The sequence below is a fragment of the Simochromis diagramma genome, unplaced genomic scaffold (assembly GCF_900408965.1).
Source record: "Simochromis diagramma unplaced genomic scaffold, fSimDia1.1 OVJJ01000402.1, whole genome shotgun sequence".
NCBI lineage: Eukaryota > Metazoa > Chordata > Actinopteri > Cichliformes > Cichlidae > Simochromis > Simochromis diagramma.
In genome coordinates this window covers 6,454,263-6,474,072 of record NW_024386972.1, presented here as the reverse complement: position 1 = coordinate 6,474,072, position 19,810 = coordinate 6,454,263, and the positions used below count along the sequence as shown (strand labels likewise).

Sequence of the window (19,810 nt, the reverse complement as noted above, 5' to 3'; positions counted from 1 at the left end):
ATTGCTGTATATGGATTTCTTCTAGGTACCAAATCACTCCTGGTGCAGTGTCGTGAAAAATCAAAGAGCATTTGATTTTTCACTTTTTTTTTTTTTCTTTTTTTTTTTTTACAACAGTAAGTCTTTAAAGGAGGCAGTTTTTGGTCATTTCTAGCTCCATTTATTATTCCTCAAAACTCTTCCAAAATATGCAGAAGCTCATGTTTTTTTTTTCCTTTATTATGACCAGCAGGATACTAAAATAGTGTTTTTATAGTTTACAAAAACAATCACTGAGGTACATACTGTCTCCCACACCTGTCACTTTGACCTTGCTGAGGTCCAGTGTGGGTGCCACGCCCACGTTGAAAGGGCTCTTGGGAATGATCTCCACCATAGGACACAGGAAATTCACAGGAAAGGGAAGCGATCCTATTTAATATGACGCATATGTAACCAACTATAAAGATCTAAAGTGAATTACAGCACAATAACTACTTGAGCTAGTAATAAGACCCCGGCCAGAATCAGAAGAAACCAAATTTGTGAGGAGCCAAAGTGTTGAGCAGCAATGACTCTTCCGATGTTTTACACCATAACGTTTTTCCAAGGGATGGAAGCCATGTTCACGGTTAATCACGTGACAAGCCTTGAAGCAGGCAGTGTTGGCAACTTAGCGACTTTGTCGCTATGTTTAGCGAGTTTTCAGACACCCCGCCCCCCGGGCGGAGGATAGTCCTCCCCCAGCTGCTATCAGGGCAGGAGATGTGCACACCTATGCGTCCAAACTGCAAATGAACCGCGCATGAACGAAGCCGCTGCTCCCGCACTGACTGTTACGCAGTCAGTTTTTCTTTTACTGTTATGTTGTTTTGTGGATCACAACTACTACTTATAAACACACACACACACAAAGTAACTCCACCACAGTGCCTATTTCGGGTCACTTTTGCCGGTCCAAGCCCAGATAAAGGAGTAGGGTTGGGATTGTGACATTAAAAAAGCTAATAATTGGTAAAAGAAATGTAATTTGTAGCTGTAAATAAATTGGAAATGCATTTAGGATGTTTTTCACTCACTTTCTGTCTCTTCCACGATGTTATTTTTGTCTCCTACACCGTAGGTAGGTTCCAATGACATTAGCTTGAGCAATTGTGCAAATGAGGCGATGACGTAATTTAGCGAGTTGTAGCGACTTTTAGGACAGCCAATACAGTGACGTCTCCGCGTGCGTTCCTTGTGACGTCACTAGCAGATCAAAGGCATTCGCGCTTGCTGTGACCTGTCAGTAACGTCACAGTCAACCGAGTCTATAAATAACGGCTCTCAGACAGAAAAATCAGAACTCGATGCTCATCTGTTTGCAAAACGTTCAGCAGTCGGCGCTCTGTAATAGAAGAAAATTCTCACAGGCTCAGACGAAGAAAATCACATTTGTGACACAACAATGGAAACATTAAATGAAAATTCAATCGTGGTCACACCAGACCAGATTATCCCGCCAATCAACAGGTGCTTTGAAAGGCTCTCTGAAGTTCAGTGGAGCATAATAGAAAATGGAAAATGCGACTCCAGCGTCCATGCCGTGCTCGCTGAAATGATTTCTGAAATCATTCAGATCGCCTCTGCCAGCATCCTGCAGATTGCCCTTCCTGTTATTCAGGAACCCATGATAAGGGAAGAGTTTATGGATGAGGGGAAAATAAGGGTGTCCCTCGGAGACTCGATCTCAGCTGCCATCGCCGGCGCTCTTAATGTCTCAAAACAGCAAGATAAGAGCGCTGACAAGCTGACGCTGATGGTTGAGGAAGAGATCTCAGAAAAGGTCAGCTCAACCATTGCACTGATTGAAAAAAGCCCCGATTTCCCAGTAGACCCCGCCGTTTATGTTAGCGGCAAATTTAGTAGTATTAAGAAACTACACCGCATGGTTTGTTGCGCTGCCTCATGCCTGAAAAGGTATGCAGCATGTAAGCTGCGCTGCCAGTGTGGGACAAATGGGTCTCATTCCAGTACAGAACGCACTGGTTCAAAAATATCAGTGCAATCAGCAATCGCAGAGATTTCTGTTATTCTGTCAACAAGGAGCTCAGATGGAGAGATGACAGGAAAAGATAAAGATGAGCTCCCAGAAGAATCAGCTCTAACAGCACAGAGCAAAATAAAACCGACTGCAGAAACGCAAAGTATCCAGGCTCCAACCCCAGTAGAAATGGTTGCAGCTGACATCGTAAAGATACTTGCTAACATGGATTCAAGCAGTGAAGAGCTCTGTGAGAAATGTAACTTGCCCAAACCTGCCTTTAATGCAGGCTTAATTATCCACAAGGTGAGACACCACTTCTCCAAATGTGTGCCATCCACCTCACACGCCAGGCTCAAAGCACGCAAACACAACTTTTCCATGTTTGCAAAAAAACAATTTGAAAAAATGAAAACAGAGCTGAAAAAAAGAATAAAGGCAAACAGGAAACATTTTGTTTGTCTACAAAACATTTGCAGCCACCCCAAGAAGGAAACAGCGCCCTCCAATGAAAGTACAGTTTTCATTCTCCCAGGGTCAGTACCTGAAACGGCTGGTCCCCAGAGTACAGAGGCTCATCGCTCCCCTTCTCGACATACGGCAAGCCTGGGAACCGCAATTAAACGTTCTTCTTCAGTCGACTTTAACGTCATTATATCAGACGTTAATCAGTTATTTGACAAATTAACAAAGAAAGAAGAACTCTTCCTCATCGATAAGACCTTGGGGGACTTTAAAAATAGTGGGCATATCAGGAATTTTACGGAGGACTTAGTGGCAAAAGTGTTTGATCTACTTACGGTGGATCGAGGCTATCAAATCCCCATACCTCTAATGGGTAGGTCCCTCTCAGATACGGTCATCTCCAGGACGCCACAATCAGTAGAGGGCTCAAAGCGTCGCATTTCTGCTGAAGTCCTCTATGTCCTCATAGATGACACAGTAGAAAGGTTTTTGCAGAAGCTTTTACTCTTCTGCAATGAAGAGAAAGATCAAATTGTTCAAATGGACAAGATTTCTGGGGCCCTGGAAGACATCCACAACTTTATTAAAAGAACACAGACCACAACACAGGAAAAAAGCCCTGCTTCAGATGGCAGAGGAAAAGAATCTGGTGCATCACTTCCAACACCAAAATCTGGGAGCATTTCTCCAGATAAATGCTCTGTGGCATCTGAAAAACCACCTCAAATGCCACAACCTGGGAGCATTTCTCCAGATAAATGCTCTGTGGCATCTGAAAAACCACCTCAAATGCCACAACCTGGGAGCATTTCTCCAGATAAATCATCTGGAGCCTTGAGCCTGAAACACTCTCTCAAAGATTCCTCCAACATATCAGAGATGGGTTCTGTGTCAGGTTCATCTTCTGATGTTGAGAAAATTTCCAATGACCTTGCGTTGCTCCTTATCATGAGAGTCATCTATAAATCTAAACCTGAGACCCAAAAGTCTGCTGCTCGGATCGCAACTACTACAAAAGAAATAGACACGGTCATCAATCGTCTGAGCAATCTAATGCAGCCTGAACTCAGCAGCACAGCGTCTGCCACAAGTCTGACAAATGACAAGACAAAGTTCATCAAGAAAATAGCCAAACGCCTCATCAAGGAGTTTGGCTCCCCAGACAATGTCTTTAAGGCTTCGATGGCAAATGATTCATCTTTTGACGAGGCTCTGATTAGACATCTAAAAATCAGCCTCGGAGTCATCCCGGGTCCCCCAAAGACGTCCAAAATATCCAGGTTTTTTTCTGCGGTGGGAAAAACATTGCTAAAACCCTTCAGGTGGTTCACTAAAGCCAGAGATCATTAAAATGACCATTTTGGCTTTTCCCACTGCCCTGCTTCTTTTAAAATCTTGAAGCAGACTTTTAGCACCAAATCCTTTTTTTAAAAACATCACCATAAAATTTTGGGATCAGCCCTCAAATCCAAATTTTAGAACTGTAGTTCACGCCATCTCGTCTCCTTTTGATTTCCATCCCCCCAACCGGTCGCGGCGGATGGCTGTCCCTTCTGAGCCCGGTTCCGTTGGAAGTTTCTTCCTGTTAAAGGGAGTTTTTCTTCCCCACAGTCGCCTCGTGCTTGCTCAGAGGGGGATCATTTGATTGTTGGGGTTCTCTGTAGTACAGTAGGGCTTTGACCTTACAGTACAAACAGGGAGGAGACTTTGTGATTTGGCTTGATTTTTAAAATATCTAATTCGGCATGAAATAAAAAAAATCCAAATTAAAAATACATTCCAAGTTTGTTTGTGTTTTTCTTCTGTTGTCAAATATGTAGAAAGTGTTACACGTGTGATTTTAGTCATTTTGCATCAGTTTGTAGCCGACGTGTCTGTTTGTGATCATCCTGCATCTGTTTTTGTCTGATTTGTGTCTTAGTTTGGTCAATTTACATCACTTTTGTGGCCCAATTTAGTTGTTTTGCATGTATTTGTGGCAAAATGTGTGGACCCTGTTTGACGTTGCTATGTTTTGTCTTAATGCTTCACTTTGGTTGTTTATGTATGTGCTCATTTTGATTCTAGATGTAGACCTGGCATCTGAAAATTAGCAGAAAATTAGTTTAAATGCCAGCCTCCCCAGATTCAGAAGAAATTTCCTTTCAGCCATCTCACTTGTTTCATGTCCCCCCACATGTTTGTTCCCCTTCTTCATCTGAACCAACAAGAAGTGTGAGTACATGTCAGTCAGGGTCTTGGGCAGCTCTCCTCTCTGCTCTGTAGTCAACATGTGCTCCAGAACTGTAGCAGGGATCCAGCAGAAGACTGGGATTCTACACATGATGTGGAGGCTCCTGGATGTCTTCATGTGGGAGATGATTCTGGACAGCTCTTCATCACTGAATCTCCTCCTGAAGTACTCCTCCTTCTGGGCATCAGTGAAGCCTTTGGCAACCCAAAACATGAAACCCAACACTTTGTCCCGTCAATTCTCAACTTCTGATGCCATGGCAGAGGAGACCATTATTTTCCCGCCTTCCTGCATTGTTTGTTTGCTGTACTAAGAGATTGAGTCATTTTCTGCAACGCATAGCGGGACACATGTCCCAGATGTTGAACTTCACATCATATCATGCTTTGTAGATACTTGCAAATCTCTATAATATTAAAGCTTGGTATTCTACAGGGTGGGCCATTTATATGGATACACCGTAACAACATGGGAATGGTTGGTGATATTAAAGTCCTGTTTGTGGCACATTAGTATATGTGAGGGGGCAAACTCCTCAAGATGGGTGGTGACCATGGTGGCCATTTAGAAGTCGGCCATCTTGGATACAACTTTTGTTTTTTCAATAGGAAGAGGGCCATGTGACACATCAAACTTATTGGTAATGTCACAAGAAAAACAATGGTGTGCTTAGTTTCAACGTAACTTTATTCTTTCATGAGTTATTTACAAGTTTCTCTTTGTTCACACCCATTGACATGTCAAAGAGGTTAACACGTGAGGAGCGGATCGAAATTGTGTTGATATCTGGTGAACGCAGTAACCGGGTCATTGCAGCACATTTCAATGCAAGACACCCTACGAGACCACCCATCTCCCGTGCTACAGTTAGCAAACTGCTTCCTAAGTTTCGTGAAACTGGTTCAGTGTTGGATTTGCCAAAATGTGGACGCAAGAAAACTGTCACTAATGAAGAAACATCAGTGGCTGTCCTAGCTTCATTCAGCAAGAGCCCACAGCGTAGCACTCGCCGCATGTCACTGGAGAGTGGCATTAGTCGAACATCCCTTCGGCGGATATTACCTGACCTGAAACTACGGATACTGGACGCCTGTGCTGGCATTTCTCCTGCATGTTGCTATCAGTGTGTGAAGAGTGGGAGAAGAGGGTTGCATTGACAATCCAACACAATGGGCAGCACATTGAACACATTTTATAAGTGGTCAGAAACTTGTAAATAACTCATGAAAGAATAAAGTGGTTGCCCAGTATAATTATGGACCAGCTTCGGATAGCAATATATTTTGGGCTATTGGAGCTCAAATTCTAAGCTTTGGTTTTAAATGAATGCTTGTTTTGCAATAGCTGAGAGAACAGGAGAAAGTGGGATCTTACCACACATAGAACCCAGACAGAGAAATAGAGGTAAGATTTGGTGCTGCAGATAAAAATATAGAGTTGATGATGTGCATTTCCCTACTTTAAAATGAGGGTGGAATGGCTCAAAGCCAGTTTGCATGTTTGGCCCTCCCCTCTGACTCACTCAATGACCCGTGGCTGCCCTATCACCTAAAAGCCTTTTAGGTTGGGGTTTCTGGGTCTTACTGTCCCGTGAAAGTCTTTCTTATGTCCCCAGATGATTTTTAAGGGAAACTTTCCTAACCAGCTTAGAGGCATCAATGTCAAACATGAAATAAAGGCAGGCTAGTGCAAGATAAGCCATTTTACCTGGTTTTGCAATACACATGCAACTCTGCCCATCAGTGTCACTTTTACAAATAGTTTTCAGACTCATCTTACAACATTAATCTGCGTATAACAGTCCACACTGACAGCACAGATTTTTAAAAATTATTTACAGATCCTTTATTATGACGCTCACGCTGGTGAATCCTAATTTTGAAACGTTCATTTGGTTGATCCAGTGGCGCCTTGAGGCCGTTCACTAATCTGCCCATGTTTCTATGAGCTCTTCTTATGTTTTGTAAATGAAATCTTAAGCTCGATAAAAACGTCAATACATCAAAGATAAAAGTAGCGACCTCAGTATTGCACTGTACTTAGACTCTAGGAATTGTAATAGTGCTTTATTATTACCTGAACTTTATAATAACTGTTACAGAATTACTGGAAGTTACAGAATAAATATGCCTGCTCCATCTCAGTCAGACTGTCGGGATCAGACGCTCTAAAATAACTTTGCTCTCGTGAAGCGCTTCAGACCAAGAGACAAGATGCAGGATTCTAACTTTGCACAAACCTCACATGCAAGTGAACGCATCACGCTAACGTTAGCCACCGAGCTAACCGTTTCGGTTTACCTGAGACTCCCAGCTCCACGCTCCTCTTCTCCGCCTTCTGAAGGCCCCTCCGCTGACAAAGGGTCGATGTTCCTTGACGCCATTTTTCGGTACAAATAAAACTTGTCGTTTAGCCAAAAGCCACATTAGCTGATGACAGTTACCGTGGCAACAGCCTCACAAGCGAAATTTGGTGCATTCGGGGGCGGTGGGAGATAAGATAAATAGTTGATAATTAGATTTTTGATGGAAACGGAAACAAGCAAAATGCGCACTCACTTTGACAGTTAATGATAATTATACTACTGTTTAACACTGCGTGTTTCTGTTTGAGTTAATCTAATTATGGTTCTGTGAAATAACACTCAGTGATTTTCAGAGTTCAGTCAGACTGATCTCAGAGTTATGTCCGTGATCACCACTGTATGAAAGCTTTAGTCATATTTAAGGGCAATATCACCAAAATACAGTAAAAGATCTCCTCCTTGAATGTTTCAGATAAAATGGAAAACAGACTCATGCAGTAAATATTCTTTTATTGGAGAGAAAACTGTGCAGTATAATTTACTTGAGATGTTGAAGATATGAGAGCATTAAACAGGCTGATGTTTGGGTAAGAGGCTCTGACAGGAGAGAGATGATACAGAAACATGACATCCTTATAAAATACTGACACACTTTATGAACAGACAACTTTTCACAGCTCTTTGAACTTCGTATTTAAATGAGCTGCATACTTTCCCCACTGAAACCAGCACTGTACAAAAGAAAGTGTGAAAACGACCCACCACCTGAGGTCCCAGGGCCACTGGCTCGTCCTCCTTCACTGAAATAAAACACAGAAAAATATGTTAAAAGAATAAGAGGACACTGAGCGTCAGGCTCGCTACAAATCATAAAAAGACTAAAACACACTCTAATAAAAGAAATCACACACACACACACAGGAAAGGCTTATTCCCCACGGGTCAAACTACCACTCGTGCTGGTAATAATTATTCTCAGGCGTAGGCCGGTCTGGCTCCCCACCGGCTGAGACCGGCCACCCAGGCGATTTAGAGTCCCAGCACGACACTCGGGCAGAGAGTCACTTCAGCCCGATCACAGAAGCGTGGGTACGAGCAACAGTCCAGGGTAAAATAGAACACCAGGCGAACCCAAAACAAGGTAAGCCTACTTAACAAAAACAAGACAAGACAGCAGACTCCACCAAGGAGTCTCTTCCAACTCCACTCTTCCAATTTAGGTTGGGCAATTTGCCATGGAGGGGTGAGTACAGCAGTGAAACCCTGAAACAGATAAATGTAACCTTAAACTCTTATAGCTATGAATGCTAATAAAAGTAGTTCAAACGGCTTACCCCAGGACCGGAGGCACTATACTCTCATTGGTGGAGATAACACGAACACCTCTCTCCGCAATGGCAGAATTAAACAGACTGCTGCGCTACAACAGGCCGGAAAAGTATATTAACACAAATTCCAGTATTCGGAGGGAATCTGAGGTTAAGCGAGAGCATACCTGTAGCTGTCATATAATCGGCTCTTGCTGATCAGTACGTCAGCATTTACTGCTGTATCGCACCTGAAGCTCGGGAAGAATTAATCCAACAAAACATCGGCTTAGCTTTATACGGGCTAGCGCCACCCTGCAATCAATGTGCAGGTGGGTTCCCAATTAACCCAATCACCTGATACAAGGAGCGAGTGCAGCGGAAAGAGAGCGAGGGTGGTAGAGCGAGCGAGCGAGAGAGAATGAGAGAAGAAAAAAAACGGAAGGCGAGTAGCCCATCTGGCTACAACTGCACTATGCTGTTGTTGACTCCACTCCATGTAAGCATTACAGGCCATTTACAGCATTACTAATTCTACAATTCTTTCATTATGCTAACATGTGTTCTGGTGTATATATGAAGTGGGATAAAAACCCAGAACTAACTTTTAATAGTTTATTTCTTCTCCGCTTCGACTGTAGGCCATTTCCCCCCAAAACTTCCTCCAACCTATGATTCGCAATGAATCCTGGGATTATGGTGGGTCACGAACGATACACCTGAGGCGTCATTCAAATCTGTGAGCGCGCGCAAGGAACGCCGCGTCTCCGCGTGCGTTCCTTGTGACGTCACTAGCAGATCAAAGGCATTCGCGCTTGCTGTGACCTGTCAGTAACGTCCACAGTCAACCGAGTCTATAAATAACGGCTCTCAGACAGAAAAATCAGAACTCGATGCTCATCTGTTTGCAAAACGTTCAGCAGTCGGCGCTCTGTAATAGAAGAAAATTCTCACAGGCTCAGACGAAGAAAATCACATTTGTGACAACAACAATGGAAACATTAATATGAAAAATTCAATCGTGGTCACACACCAGACCAGATTATCCCCAATCAAACAGGTGCTTTGAAAGGCTCTCTGAAGTTCAGTAGGAGCATAATAGAAAATGGAAAATGCGACTACCAGCGTCCATGCCGTGCTCGCTGAAAATGATTTCTGAAATCATTCAGATCGCCTCTGCCAGCATCCTGCAGATTGACCCTCCTGTTATTTCAGGAAACCATGATAAGGGAAGAGGTTATGGATGGGGAAAATAAGGGTGTCCCTCGGAACCTCCTTCCAAAATATTCAAACAGACCCAATTAATGTCAACAATTTTAAACTTCCCCTCAACAAAAGACCTTTTTCAATACCCATCTTCTAGTGGAGAGTCGACTTTATTCACAGTAGATGTCTTTCTGAAAGCGCTGTAACTAAGTTTAAGAATATAATCCACCCACTGTTATCATCTTCAATGCCCTGTACCAACATAGAGCAGAGCAGCTATCTGAATACTACTCCAACAGAGGTCGATTATCTTGTTAATAATTTTACCTCCTCATTACGTACGACTCTGTAGCTCCTGAGAAATCTAAGGCCTCAAATCAGAAGTACCTGACCCCATTGTATAATTCTCAAACACGTAGCCTAAAGCAGATGACTCGTAAGCTGGAGAGGAAATGGCGTGTCACAAATTTAGAGGATCATCATTTAGCCTGGAGAAATAGTTTGCTGCTTTATAAGAAAGCCCTCCGCAAAGCCAGAACATCTTACTATTCATCACTGATTGAAGAAAATAAGAACCCCAGGTTTCTCTTCAGCACTGTAGCCAGGCTGACAAAAAGTCAGAGCTCTTTTGAGCCAACCATCCCTTTAACGTTAACTAGTAATGACTTCATGAACTTCTTGAACTTGAACTTCACCAGTGTGTGAATGTGTGTGTGAATGGGTGGATGACTGGATGTGTAAAGCGCTTTGGGGTCCTTAGGGACTAGTAAGGCGCTATATAAATACAGGCCATTTACCATTTCTTCACAAAAAAAATTATCATTAGAGACAAAATTACCAAAAAATCATCCAACAGATGTAATATTATCTACAGCTACTTTTATTACATTGATATTCATTTAGACTCTTTTTCTCCAATTGATCTTTCTGAGTTAACTTCAATAATTACTTCCTCCAAACCATCAACGTGTCTTTTAGATCCCATTCCTACAAAACTGCTCAAAGAAGTCCTGCCATTAATTAATTATTTGATCTTAAATATGATCAACCAATCTCTAATAAACAGCTATTGCCATATATTATATTATTATATGGCAACGTGGCATTTAGTTGTTAAGAAACGGGAGGCAGTTTTTGTAGTTAGTGTGTAGTGTAGTCAATAGTTTTGTTGTGTGTGTCAGAACAATGAGGCGACTGCTGAATGTTACAGGTGTTACAGGAGTGATACAGTGGGGCAAAAAAGTATTTAGTCAGCCACCGATTGTGCAAGTTCCCCCACTTAAAATGATGACAGAGGTCAGTAATTTGCACCAGAGGTACACTTCAACTGTGAGAGACAGAATGTGAAAAAAAATCCATGAATTCACATGGTAGGATTTGTAAAGAATTTATTCGTAAATCAGGGTGGAAAATAAGTATTTGGTCACCTCAAACAAGGAAAATCTCTGGCTCTCACAGACCTGTAACGTCTTCTGTAAGAAGCTTTTCTGTCCCCCACTCGTTACCTGTATGAATGGCACCTGTTTGAACTCATCATCTGTATAAAAGACACCTGTCCACAGCCTCAAACAGTCAGACTCCAAACTCCGCCATGGCCAAGACCAAAGAGCTTTCGAAGGACACCAGGAAAAGTATTGTAGACCTGCACCAGACTGGGAAGAGTGAATCTACAATAGGCAAGCAGCTTGGTGTGAAAAATCAACTGTGGGAGCAATCATCAGAAAATGGAAGACATACAAGACCACTGATAATCTCCCACGATCTGGGGCTCCACGCAAGATCTCATCCCGTGGGGTCAAAATGATCATGAGAACGGTAAGCAAAGATCCCAGAACCACCTGGTGAATGACCTGCAGAGAGCTGGGACCAAAGTAACAAAGGTCACCATCAGTAACACACTACAACGGCAGGGAATCAAATCCCGCATTGCCAGACGTGTTCCGCTGCTGAAGCCAGTGCATGTCCAGGCCCGTCTGAAGTTTGCCAGAGAGCACATGGATGATACAGCAGAGGATTGGGAGAATGTCATGTGGTCAGATGAAACCAAAGTAGAACTTTTTGGTATAAACTCAACTCGTCGTGTTTGGAGGAAGAAGAATACTGAGTTGCATCCCAAGAACACCATACCTACTGTGAAGCATGGGGGTGGAAACATCATGCTATGGGGCTGTTTTTCTGCCAAGGGGACAGGACGACTGATCCGTGTTAAGGACAGAATGAATGGGGCCATGTATCGTGAGATTTTGAGCCAAAACCTCCTTCCATCAGTGAGAACTTTGAAGATGAAACGAGGCTGGGTCTTCCAACATGACAATGATCCAAAACACACCGCCCGGGCAACAAAGGAGTGGCTCCGTAAGAAGCATTTGAAAGTCCTGGAGTGGCCTAGCCAGTCTCCAGACCTTTACTGACCTCTTTACTTTACTGACCTCTGTCATCATTTTAAGTGGGGGAACTTGCACAATCGGTGGCTGACTAAATACTTTTTTGACCCACTGTACATCTCCTGTTGTCAGGTCTGCAGGTATAAGGCTCTTGTTCTCCTTTATGTGGACAGAAATTATTTTTGGAGTGCCACAAATAATTTGTGTGGCATCAAATTTGATATAGAACAGCTGATTGTTCTGTAAATAGTTTGAAATGTTTATTTAAAAAAAACGCCTTGGCTGCATTTTTAGGTAAACAGCTGCAAAAAACTTTGTTCTTTGCAAAACTCAGTTACTTTTTTGAAGAAGTAACTATATAATTAATTGCCCAACATTGGTCATTATATACTGTATTTTGCAGACAGAGTTACAGACTCTCTCCCAGACCACAGACTCATAATACAAGTCAGAGCTTTATAATAAATAAATAAGTTGTGTTTTCAAAATTGGAGTTCAAGTTATTTTTACTTCCAATAGTGTTAACATGCTACATAGGTCATGAACAAGATTTTTTTTAAATTTTCATTGTAAGTGGGCTAAAGTAATTAATTAAAAGTAGTCTAACATAAATGTAAATGCTGTAATTTGATTATTTTAATAAACCATTTAATTTGGATGGATTCGATGCTGGCGTGACCACAGTGCAGACGTCTGCTGTTGCTCACAGTGGTCCAAGGGACACCGCTCAGGGATTTTGTGTGTTTGCTCAGACACATGAAAAATTAGGCCACCAGTGTTAATTTAGCCTACTGTAATATTCAACTAATGTGTTTCCTAAATCAGCAAAATGCAGGTAAACTCTGGTTGAGCTGTTTGGTGGAATCAGAAGAAAGATAGTTGCTTGTGATTTATGTCACAGAAACATATTTATTATAACTTTATTAAAACATTTGTAATAATAATTTGCATTGTTATCTGAATATTATGTCAACACCTCTGCATTCACATGAACTGGAAATGGCAGATTAAAGATTGCATGATAAATCTCCAAAAAGTTGATTCTGTTCATCTGGACGTAGTGTTTTGTGGGAGAAACGTTGGAACACAAACTGGGTGTCATCAGGACGCTACAAATGGTAAATGGCCTGTATTTATATAGCTCTTTTCTAGTCCCTAAGGACCCCAAAGCGCTTTACATATCCAGTCATCCACCCATTCACACACACATTCACACACTGGTGATGGCAGCTACATTGTAGCCACAGCCACCCTGGGGCGCACTGACAGAGGCGAGGCTGCCGGACACTGGCCTCTGACCACCACCAGTAGGCAACGGGTGAAGTGTCTTGCCCAAGGACACAACGACCGAGACTGTCCAAGCCGGGGCTCGAACCGGCAACCTTCTGATTACAAGGCGAACGCCCAACTCTTGAGCCACGATCGCCCCAACACAGAGCGAACACTATCCCCACTGACACAGTGGCCAGGGAGGCAGAAGAACAGCTCATCAAGAAGGCCCTGAGTAAATGTGGTTATCCCAGCTGGACTTTCGTCAAAGCTGGGAAGGCTCCTAAAGAAAGCTCCAGCCAATCCAGGAGAGAAGGACAACCGCTGCCTACGTGAAAATCTGTAGTGATCCCGTATGTCAGGAGTATCGGAGCAGTTGAGACGCATTTTTTTTTAAACACTGGGTCTCTGTGGCTTTTAAACCCCAAAACACGCTGCGCCAAAAATTGGTCCACCCCAAGGATCGGGTCCCCCGACACAAACAGAGTAACATAGTGTACGATGTTAAGTGCCAGGAGGATTGTCAAGATTTATACATCGGGGAAACCAAACAACCTCTGGCGAAGCGGATGGCACAACACAGAAGAGCTACCTCGTCAGGCCAGGACTCTGCAGTCTATTTACACCTACAGGCCAGTGGACACTCTTTCAAGGATGAGGATGTAACATCCTGGACAGGGAGGAACGCTGGTTTGAGCGCAGAGTCAAGGAGGCCATTTACGTGAAAAGGGAAAGACCCTCTCTGAATTGAGGAGGGGGCCTAAGGATACATCTTTCGCCATCTTACAATGCTGTGATTGCAGCCATTCCCCAACTCTCTGTGAATGGTACTCATGGCCATTGATCAGTGGTTGTGGATCAATGGTCATGAGAATTTGCATAATTAAGATTAAGGAACTGACCTCCCAGCCCATTGTTCCTTCAGTGGGCTGGTTTCAGTCATTATGCAAATGTGCTGTTCATAAGATTTGGGTGAAACGTTTCTCCCACAAAACGCTACGTCCAGATGAACAGAATCAACTTTTTGGAGATTTACTTCCCTGGATGATTGAGAATGCATCAAGACATTGCAAGATAAACAAATGTCAATAAGTCAACCATTTGATGTAAAAGCCAGTTAATCTGAAACACAATTAAGGACACTTTAGGTAAAAAGTGGACTTGCAGCCTAGACAACAGGGAAAAGATGCAGGGTTCTTATCCCAGAGTTTTTGAAGTGACTCTGGGATAATAATTTAAAATAGGCCAACTGCAAGATCTCATATTCCCTGGTAAATTACAAATTTGTTTGTTTATTTTTGTTATTTCCTGATTTATTGCCATGTGTTTAGATGATTAAAATGTGCTAAAATATAGTGTGCACATTTTTTCTTTCTTTTTCCTTTTTTTAATTGACAAGTGGTTAAAATTTGACACACGTTATTTCTTATTTTAGTTAAACAGGCTTAAAAATAATAATAATATGACACAGAATGTAATAAATTCAGATGTAACGTCTAGAAGCAGCTGAACAGAGCATCAGGAGAGACAGGAAAATCCATCGAAGTGGCAAAAATGTGGCAGCATTCATTTATGCCCTGAGTTCCACCATCAGACTGAATGCTGGAATATTTCCCAAGTAGAAAAAAAAGTTTCTACTCTGAATCAAAATTTAGTTCTGCCCAAGTTTCAAATGTCTCCTACTGCCGTGTTTACACTGGGTGCTGTGTTTCATGGACAACATGAGCACAGTGTATACTTGAGAGCATCCTCACCTGCTGCATCACTGTGTGGTATGACTCCTGCACTGAGTCCTGCCCGAAAAAGTTATAACAGGTAATGTGAGCAGCAGAGAGGATTGTAGGTATTTCTCTTCTCTCCCTTCTGGACCTTCAGCTCAACCATTGCACTGATTGAAAAAAGCCCCGATTTCCCAGTAGACCCCCCGCCGTTTATGTTAGCGGCAAATTTAGTAGTATTAAGAAACTACACCGCATGGTTGTTGCGCTGCCTCATGCCTGAAAAGGAGCAGCATGTAAGCGGCGCTGCCAGTGTGGGACAATGGGTCTCATTCCAGTACAGAACGCACTGGTTTCAAAATATCAGTGCAATCAGCAATCGCAGAGATTCTGTTATTCTGCTCAACAAGGAGCTCAGATGGAGAGATGACAGGAAAAGATAAAGATGAGCTCCCAGAAGAATCAGCTCAAACAGCACAGAGCAAAATAAAACCGACTGCAGAAACGCAAAGTATCCAGGTCCAACCCCAGTAGAAAGGTTGCAGCTGACATGACTCGTAAGATACTTGCTAACATGGATTCAAGCAGTGAAGAGCTCGGTGAGAAATGTAACTTGCCCCAAACTGCCTTTAATGCAGGCTTAATTACCACAAGGCTAGAACCAGCAGACTGACAGACAGCTTTGTCTATCAGATCGTCAGGATGCTGAATTCACTCCCTGCTCTCACATGAACTTCACACCTGCATCCATCTCTTCCTCCCTCTGAACCCGCCAGCTACCAAAAACATACAAAAAACATTATGGAAAGTGGATGCTCAGACTGGCTGAAGTTTTCTTACTGTATATCTTGGGCTGCATAAATGTGGATGGGAAAGTGAAGAATCTGATTGGTTGATTGATTGATTGGTTGAGCTGATAAATTGCCACTAGCAATATTACAATTACATGTTACATGCAGTGAAATATGACCATACAGGCCAGAGAGACATATGATGGTATGAAAAATAATGCAAGTGCACAATACACGAGGGAAAAGGAGGGTATAAAAGAACTAAGCATCTGATGGGAGAGCAGTTCGAGAACCGAAAAAGTCAGGAAGATGCAGCAGACACCACAAACACACAACGTTTTAGTGTGTCAGCGTCCCTTCTATACCACATCCTTTGATTTACTTCTTTGCTGAAGTTTTTGTAGAGGAACTGGAAACCACAGGAACATTTTCACATCCAGTTTAGAGTTTTACATTAGCATTTGGAGTGGTAGCAGCATGCAACACTGTAATTTGACATTAACAAATATGACATTTGACAAATATCCTTGCCTTGCAACTTAAAACCTGTAGGAATTTCACACTGAAATTTGCTGCATCAGCTGTTGCACATCCATATGTGCCCCTCCCAGGCTGTGCGTATGTTCCCCAACCAAAAATTGTATTTATTTAATTATTTATTTTTAAATTTGTGTAAATATATCTTTTATTAGAAGCAAGTATCGCAGTTGTTACACAGTAGAACTTATGCCTCCTTTTTCTCTAAACAAAACAAACAAATAAACAAAGAGAAAAAAAAAAAACCTCTATGGGCCCCATCCCACGACTGCCAAAAATGTATATTTTCCCAAGATATGCAAGTAAAGGATGCCAAATTAGTTCAAAATCTTTCACATTGCCATTCATGGTATATCTTATTTTTTCAAGGTGAAGAGTATTTTTAATTTGCAAGCCACATCTTTAGCACAGGAACCTTTCCAAAGCTGCAGGATCAATTTCTTTGCGATAATCAATGCATATGATATAAACCTTTTTTGAGAATGTTGTAAACTTTGTGTGTCTTTGGAGATCCCAAAGATAATTACTGTTGGATTTGGCTCAATCTTGTTTTTAAGAATATTATTAGAATATTAGACAGGTAAGTAAAAATGTCACACCAAAAACCCTTAAGCCTTGGACAGAGTGCAAAACTATGTAACATTTTCCATAATGTATGATACATTTTTCACAGAGAGGAGAGCAGCCTGGGTACATTTTGTGAAGTCTTTCCCTTGAATAATGTAACCTATGTACAATTTTATACTGAATTAAACAGTGACAGGAATTAATAAAAAGCGTATTTATATTACGTAACACCTCCTGCCAAAAGTCTTCCGGTAGGGAAATCCCAAATTCCTTTTCCCACTCCACTTTAATTGAGTGAGTTGAAGGTATACTCATCTCCTGTTCGGAACCCCAGTTATTACTAAGGCATCTATCCAAGGTGTCAGACGACATGCTTTCAAACTGCGGCAGATGTGTGCAGATATAATTTCGTAGTTGAAGATATCTAAAAAAAATGGCTGCGCGGTAGTCCAAATCTATCTATTAATTGTTGAAATGACGTGAAGGTGTCATTTGAATATAAGTCTTTACGAATTCCCAATTCCTGCCACACGTTGAAGGCTCCGTCTGCACATGATGGAAGGAAAGAGGGGTTAGCTGTAACTCATACTCATTGATAATGGTTTCAGTTTAAAGTGCTTAACTATTTGTTTCCAAATTCGCAAAGTGGTATGGATCACTGCGTTATAATTATAGTATGCATTTGTCAAGGGAGTAGGAGAAAGTAATATTCCACCAACACAGTAAGGAAGGCAGTCCTCCCGCTCCATCTGCAGACCATGGGGGAGTAACGCTGTATCGTCCAGTAGAAGGGATATTATTCTTAAATTTGATGCCCAGTAGTAATGCATAAAGTTAGGTAGTGCGAGTCCACCAAGGGATCCGTGTTTACATAGATGTTCTTTTTTTTATTCTATGTGTTTTGTAGTTCCATATAAATGGCATAATAATGGTATCCAGCTTTTTGAAGAAAGATTTGGACAGGAAAATTGGGATATTTTGGACCAAATACAGATATTGGAGAAATACCATTATTACCATTATTGAATTCACTCTTCCTATCAATGAGATAGGGAGTGTCCTCCAAAACTGGATGTTGTTTTTTAACCTCTCCAGTAGAGGGAGAAAGTTTTCTTTCACTAAGGAACTATATTTTCTTGTTATTGTGATGCCCAGATATGTAATTTTTTCACAAGTTATTTTAAATAGAAGAGATGCAAGCCACTCATTGCTTTCCAATTTGATGGGCAGTACTTCACTTTCCCCCCAGTTGATCTTGTAACCAGCAAAGCTGCCAAATTTGTCAAAAACGGAGAAGATTGCTGGGATGGAAGTTTGGGGTTTTGTTATGTATAGTAAAATGTCATCAGCATAGAGCGATATAGTATTAGAGGTATATACTGTGTCGTAGCCATGTATATCAGGGTGAGTATGAATTGTCTGTGCCAGGGGTTCCAGAGCCAGAGCAAACAATAATGGACTGAGACCACATCCCTGTCATGTCCCTCTGCTGAGCTTAAACTGAGTGGATAATGTTTGGTTTGTGAGGATTCTGGGATTCTTGTAGAGTAATTTTATCCAGGAAATAAAATCTTGTCCCAGTTGAAATTTCTCTAAAACAGCAAAGAGATAGGGCCACTCCACATGATCAAATGCCTTTTCGGCATCTAAGCTAAGTACAAGTAGATCCTGTTGCACTTTGGAGGAGTAAATTATATTAAATAGACGCCTAAAATTATTAAAGGAGCTCCTATCTGGTATGAAGCCTGTTTGATCTGAGTGTACCAGTTTATCTATTACCATATTGAGTCTACTTGCTAGTATTTTAGCCAGGATTTTTTGATCCGAATTTAAAAAAGAAATAGGTCTATATGATCCCACTTCCTCCAAGTCTTTACCTTTTTTTGGGAGTACTCTAATAATTGCTTTAATTTTATTTTAATGGGGAGTGGACCCGGCCCACTTAGATCGTGAAGGCCATGTCCTCAGGTGGACACAGCCTCTGACACCCCCAGCCTGTTTCCGGCTCAACAATAATAACGGTGACAATTGATTTATTTTATCCAATAAATAAACACTGAAAGATTCAAGGTTTTTTGTATATATCTATATTTATACCACTCCCCCCACCAACAGCCCTTTTGAATGTCTCCCTAATTCTCAAGGTTGGCAAGTATGTGCTAGGCTTTGGCCCACATCAGTCTAAAATTGTATGTAACCATGAATAACGTGTTGCCATGTCCACCAGGAGAGACTGGACAGTATAGATGTAAAACAAAATATGCCAGCAGTTTATCTCAGTTAATGAGAGGAGAAGGCATGTGTTTGGCTCCTTCACATAGTGGACACTGAGTTGTTGTGTGGGGCACCAGTAGTCCATGTCTGTTGCTGTAACAGTAGTTCATGTTTAGAATAAAAAATCCCAGCTCACTGATCTGATAGGGGCAATATTGCCTAAAATGTTGCAATATTTTGCTGAGAGATGTTTTATGCTTTTTCACGCTTCGACCACATAAACACAAAACTTGCATTCACCACTTAGCCTAACACACTTCTGTGTGAACTGTTGGACGAAGATGAAAACCTGAAAGACGCACGCAGAAAGACAACAACTGGAAATTGAACTGTTGCTAACCACTCCACCATCATCCCACCTGATTACAGATGTTTTCTTTTCAAGGCCCTCTCTGACCCCTGCTCCTTCTGTGTACCATATATAAGAGCTCCTAAGCTGTTTTTTTATTTAGCTGGTTGTGGATTCCCCCATGATCATGAAAAATGTGCAGGCGTGAGTCTCTGGGGCAACCTCTGCAAATGTGGTGGAAACACAGTTCTCATGACAGTGTTAAAGTAGCCCTTAACTTCTGTCACCACTGCCCCATGAAAGAAGATAAATCTGATCTGGAACAATCTCAGTTTGCAGCTTAGGGTCACTTCAGGAAAAGTCATTACATTAACACTAAACGAATGACAGTTAGGCAGTTTTTGTCGAAACAGGTCAAATGTTCTGCAATCAGGAAGTAAGAATTCTATTTTCTTTTTGCTTA

The 19,810-nt window shown here is 41.8% G+C and overlaps 1 long non-coding RNA gene across 1 annotated transcript; it reads right to left on the bottom strand.

Moving 5' to 3' along the window:
• Positions 1-6,742: 6,742 nt before the first annotated feature.
• Positions 6,743-8,794, bottom strand: LOC120738238. The gene is made up of 2 exons (XR_005696917.1): positions 8,340-8,794; positions 6,743-8,268 (listed from the first exon to the last, which is right to left on the bottom strand). It is a non-coding gene; the product is annotated as an uncharacterized LOC120738238 (long non-coding RNA).
• Positions 8,795-19,810: the final 11,016 nt, after the last annotated feature.